Source organism: Oncorhynchus nerka, linkage group LG4, assembly GCF_034236695.1.
Source record: "Oncorhynchus nerka isolate Pitt River linkage group LG4, Oner_Uvic_2.0, whole genome shotgun sequence".
Taxonomy (NCBI): Eukaryota; Metazoa; Chordata; class Actinopteri; order Salmoniformes; family Salmonidae; genus Oncorhynchus; species Oncorhynchus nerka.
The window spans coordinates 36,961,531-36,968,091 of record NC_088399.1 but is presented as its reverse complement, the minus strand read 5'-3'; positions in this window follow the sequence as shown (position 1 = coordinate 36,968,091).

Genomic DNA, 6,561 nt, shown 5'->3' with positions numbered 1-6,561 from the left:
TAGTGAAGACATTAAAACAATGAAATAACACATATGGAACCATGTAGTAACCAAAAAAGTATTAAACAAATCCAAATATATTTTATATTTGAGATTCTTCAAATTAGCCACCCTTTGCTTGATGACAGCTTTGCACACTCTTGGCATTCTCTCAACCAGCTTCATGAGGAATGCTTTTCCAACAGTCTTGAAGGAGTTCCCACATATTCTGAGCACTTGTTGGCTGATTTTCCTTCACTCTGCGGTCCAACTCGTCCCAAGCCATCTCATTTGGGTTGAGGTCGGGCGATTGTGGAGGCTAGGTCATATGATGCAGCACTCCATCACTCTCTAAGTGCAAACCAGATGGAATGCTGTATCGCTGCAGAATGCTGTGGTAGCCATGCTGGTTAAGTGTGCCTTCAATCAGTTCTAAATAAATCACAGACAGTGTCACGAGCAAAGCACCATCACACCTCCATCCATGCGTCACGGTGGGAACCACACATGCGGAGATCATCCGTTCACCTACTCTGCGACTCACAAAGAGACGCCAGTTGGAACCAAAAATCTCAAATTTGGAGTCATCAGAAGAAAGGACAGATTTCTACCAGGTTTAATGTCCATTGCTCGTGTTTCTTGGCCCAAGCAAGTCTCTTCTTCACGTAGTCTCCTCTGAACAGTTGATGTTGAGATGTGTCTGTTACTTGAACTCTGTGAAGCATTTATTTGGGCTGCAATCTGATTGTAGAATAATAGTGAAGACATTAAAACAATGAAATAACACATATGGAACCATGTAGTAACCAAAAAAGTATTAAACAAATCCAAATATATTTTATATTTGAGATTCTTCAAATTAGCCACCCTTTGCTTGATGACAGCTTTGCACACTCTTGGCATTCTCTCAACCAGCTAACTCTAATGAACTCATCCTCTGCAGCAGAGGTAACTCTGGGTCTTCCTTTCCTGTGGTGGTCGTCATGAGTGCCAGTTCCATCATAGCGCTTGATGGTTTTTGCGACTGCACTTGAAGAAACTTGAAATGTTCTTGAAATATTCCGGATTGATTGACCTACATGTCTTAAAGTAATGATGGACTGTCATTTCTCTTTGCTTATTTGAGCTGTTCTTGCCATAATATGGACTTGGTCTTTTACCAAATAGGCCTATCTTCTGTATACCACCCCTACCTTGTCACCACACAACTGATTAGCTAAAACGCATTAAGAAGGAAAGAAATTCCACAAATGAACTTTTAACAAGGCACACCTGTTAATTGAAATGCATTCCAGGTGACTACCTCGTGAAGCTGGTTGAGAGAATGCCAAGAGTGTGCAAAGCTGTCATCAAGCAAAGGGTGGCTACTTTGAAGAATCTCAAATATAAAATATATTTTGATTTGTTTAAGCATTTGATTTTCTAGTTTGCTGCTATGATGGTGAGTACTGGATTGGAATTGCAGATGCTGTGGATGATGGAAGTATGGACGTAAATGTGAAATTCATGCATCCAAGTTATCCAGCAAGGTAATTTTCTTGGCAAAACAGAGTGGACACGTTATGTACCAAAAACAAGCATCATCTGCCTGGCTACCCAAACTCCTTTCTTCGGCCAAACGCTACGCCAGGCCCACGGACGTTACTTTCTTTTCCATAATGAGCCTGGATCTGAGTACCTCCCAGACGATTTCTAGAACGCAAACACATTCTAACCGTTCTGATTGGTCTCAGAAATCGATGGGTTGGGCTAGAGACAGAACACACATGGGTAAAGCGGTATTTAGAAAAATGTTCATTGGCTTTGATCCTCTGATTTGTTGGAGATTATCCAATAGTTGATTACTTTTTTTGTACAACGCCCCTTGTTCCCCTTGTCACCACAAACGACTTCAACGATGGAAGTCTGACTGAAGTATGTAGCGAACAGAGCACCAGAATAATTCCGTTTGAGTCGTCTGGGAAATCAGCTGCACCATTAAAATGCTCTGCATGGTCAATACGACGTCTGACGAGGTCATACAGCATTTACTGTAATGCAGACTTCAGGGCTTTCATACTTCTTGCGCTTAGCATAGCAGAGCTATTGTGAAGAAAGTTGTCAAGGAATTGAGTTTGTGTTTTATACAGGAGGTTCCGCACCGGCCTACCGTCAACTGTTCCTAGGCCGTCATTGAAAATAAGAATTTCGAATTCGTAAATTTGAGAGGTGCACAGCGACGCGGTACGGAGCTTGATTTTGCCTCTGCATGCCTCCAGGGGCTCCTCAATTACATCACACCTTCCAAACGAAGCCCCCGACCACATTTTCGGATCAAGCATAAATTGGCTATAAGGCACCAACCACTGCAATCTTTTGGGATGTAGCGACATCACTGCAATAGAAGATGCACCGAAGAAAGTGAAAGTATGAAATGAGGAATGAGAAGTCCTCAATGCTGTTATTTGTTTTCTTATGATTTTTATTTGAGATGTATTTGGGCAAATAAAATGTTCTAACTTGAATTCTTCCCCCACGTTTATAAATCATTATAATTTGAAGGTTCTGTCTTGAATTAACATTGAGGGGGAGGGAGATTCATCACACTTTTTTCAACAAAGAGCAGGAACAGCACTGTCTAGTGGTTAATTCCTGGTAATATCAGGTTGTATGATGGTGCATTAACTTCAATGACTAATTTCTCTGAACAGGGGAAAATAACCATCACCACATTTACTGAGAATACATTACATCACAGGTGGTTGGTGGCACCGTAATTGGGGAGAACAGGCTCATAGTAATGGCTGGAACGGAATAAATGGGATGGTAGCAAACATATGGTTTGCATGTGTTTGATAAGATTACATTCACTCCATTATAGCCATTATTATGAGCCATCCTCCCCTCAGCACCCTTCTGTGCATTATCTAGTATGAAGAAACAATACTTCTAGCCGCAGCTTCATACTACTCGTCAGACATCGGGAACGATACTGTTTACTGGCCGTTGGGGTGGGCATGGTGGGGGGGTCCGTAGGTTGCTTTTGACAATTTCTTTGGATTCCTCATGTCTAACTAATTGGTAGCATGAAGTTTGGTACAAATCGGATTTTAGGTACTATATTAGTTTAAAATTATGTGAATCAATTTAGGTGCAATCAATTAGCTTAATTTCTCTGAAATCAAATTATATTTAAACAAAGTCATTTTAAAGGAATGCTAATCTGTCTGCAGAAACCATTTCAGAACATTCTGAGATGGTAGGTGTCATGGCTTCCTGAAATGACACTCTACCCTTTGTCTCTAGTTAGTTCAAGTAACATGTGACAGTCATCTAGAGAGATTGCAATGTATTGTTGTAAAGTAGGTTGCTCATTAGCTACATTTGATGAACTCTTCTGTTCTACAGTGCATCATGTCACAGTACTGCCTCCCCCAAGCCTGCCATGGGCCACTCCAAACACTCTGGTAGTGGAGGGCCCAGGGGCAAAGGGCTGAAAGACATACGCATCCATGAAGAAGTTAAGATTGCTGTGAACATCTCCCTTGATAGGTTTCAGTACAGTGAGCAAAAAGGTAAGAGAAAATGGTCCTTCTACTCATGCTGATGAATTGATGATTCATGGAGAAATGTGTATTATATTATTATTAGCATTATACATATATTTTTTATATTTTTTTTTACAGAGATTGAGTTTCCTTCCTCCCTGTCCAGTACTGAGAGGGCCTTCATCCATCGCATTGCGCAGTCCCTGGGATATATCTCTAAAAGCAGAGGGTGAGCTATCCAAATTGATATGAGGGATATCAGAGCCCATAGCCAGGTTGGTTGTTTAGCAACAAAACCGACTTGTGCGCAACTATGGGGCTTAACAGATGAGGTTGTCTTAAATTGTTGACAACATGTAAACTATATTTTGGCTCCATGTTTATTGAAAACATAAATACATTTGCACAATGAGCACTTGTTGTCTCTCAAATACATGGTTAGAGTTGTTAGTTAGCTACTGAATTGTTGCCATATTAGCATTGACATGAAATCAGTCAAAACAAGACATGGTATCAATAACAAGATACAATGAGCTGAAACGAGCCACCTATGATTCCCCACATAGCAGCTTATTGTCATTGTTGCTAGCTATCTGACCGTTCATAATCATAACAAACACACAGCTTCTGGCCACATCAATGCGCGCGCATAATGTTTTTGGTAATGTTGTCAGCCAACCTGTCTATAGTCTTTAGGTCAATCTCAGATACTCCCATATACACTGAGTGTACAAAACATTACAAAAACCTTCCTAATATTGAGTTGCACCACCTTTTTCTCTCAGTACAGCCTCAATTTGTCGGGGCATGGACCTACAAGGTGTCAAAAGCGTTCCACAAGGATGCTGGCCCATGTTGACGCCAATGCTTCCCACAGTTGTCAAGTTGATTGGATGTCCTGTGGGTGGTGGACCATTATTGATACACATGGGAAACTGTTGTGTGGGAAAACCCAGCATCATTGCAGTTCTTGACGCACTCAAACCTGGCACCTACTATCATACCCCGTTCAAAGGCACTACAATATTCTGTCTTGCCCATTCACCCTCTGAATGGCACACATACAGTGGGGCAAACAAGTATTTAGTCAGCCACCAATTGTGCAAGTTCTCCCACTTAAAAAGATGAGAGAGGCCTGTAATGTTCATCTTAGGTACACTTCAACTATGACAGACAAAATGAGAAAAAAAAATCCAGAAAATCACATTGTAGGATGTTTAATGAATTTATTTGCAAATTATGGTGGAAAATAAGTATTTGATCAATAACAAAAGTTTATCTCAATACTTTGTTATATACCCTTTGTTGGCAATGACAGAGGTCAAACGTTTTCTGTAAGTTTTGTATGCGTCCTTAACTATGTGTCCCAGTTTACTCTTGTATCTCTATTTTATTTGTGTATGAAATAATGACACCAACATAATCAAAAATGTAAATAAAAAAATGTAAATACATTTTTTTTAAATGTAATCCCAAGAGTTGAGAGTAATATTCCCAGTAGTTCCAAGCCTGATATGTCCTCCTCCTTCTGCTTCTCAGTGGACTACATGCACAGTGAGACAAGCGCCACTCCCCTCATGGTGGCAGCAGGTCGAGGGTTCCCCAGTCAGAATGAGCAGCTGCTTAGTATGGGAGCCAGCGTCAGAATAAAGGCCTCCAATGGCTGGTAAGGGTTCTTTGAATAACTGTGTAAATGCATCCTCTTTTTATTTACTCTATACACCATGAATGAGTCTGAAATATTGATCAGTATTTGGTTTGTTTCAGGACAGCACTGGACTGGGCCAAGCACTTCCAGCAGGCAGAGGTGGTGGACCTACTATAATCCTACCTGTAAGAGCACCATTTATCACTGTATCATTGTTATGAATGGCTCTATGTGAAAACCCTGCCTTTGTTTGAGGATGATAACAGAAATACTCCCTTCCTTGGCAGCTCATCCCTGGGGGCGGGGAAGCTGGACGAGTGGTTCCTGGTGCAGGCAGCCACCACAGAGATGAGCCCGGAGGACCAGGAGCTGCTCAAGGAATACCACCACAGCTTTGACGACGAGCAGGTGGACCTGGACCTCATCATGCACCTGCTGCAAAACATCTGCACCAGCTCTGAGGAAGGTGAGAGATTGTCTTGTCTAGTGACTACTTCATAGTCTTGTGTGGTGACTACTTGATGAGTGTTATCTAACGACTACTTGATAGTCTTATCTAGTGACTACTGAATGGTATTGTATTTTTAAACTTTTCTAATTGTTTGGCGCAAAGTCGAGAGCTTGGTGTTCTAAGGTTCTATCTGCAAAAAGATCATTATGAGCTAATTTTCTTTAAAGTTCCAAACCCTCGTTGTTTTGAATGGTGTCAGCAATTGTTATCTTCTATTCTATTGAACTGAAAACTTAACCTGAATTTGGGTATTTAGAGTACTATATAGGTAGAGAACATTGAACAGAACAAGGAAATGACAAAAATGTAGATAGATCCTTTAAAAAAAAAAAAAAAGTATTTTATTTTTAGTAGACAGTAACATGTTATTTTGGTGCCTCTCAGGGCTATGCGCGGATGATGTCGGTCATCAGACAGGGGCACTGTCAGGACTGGGGACTTCAGTGTGGAGTGGACCCGGAAGGAGAGCCTGCCCTTCCAGTATGCCCAGCAGCTGCTCAACCCCTGGAACGACAACAAGAAAGTGCAGATCAGCAGAGACGGACAGGTGGGTTACCTAACATCAATACAGTCAGAATAACTCCACAGACTAGAACCAATATAGACAACCGAATAAAGAGAGATGTTATGCTGCTAATATGGTGGTGAAAATGTCTTCACAGACTCCAGCTATTATCTCCCTCACTAACTTTAAGCACCAGCTGTCAGAGCAGCTCACAGATCACTGCACCTGTACATAGCCCATCTGTAAACAGCCCATCTATCTACCTACCTCATCCCCATACAGTATTTATTTATTTATCTTTCCCCTTTGCACCCCAGTATCTCTACTTGCACATTCATCTTCTGCACATCTACCATTCCAGTGTGTAATTGCTATATTGTAATTACTTCAC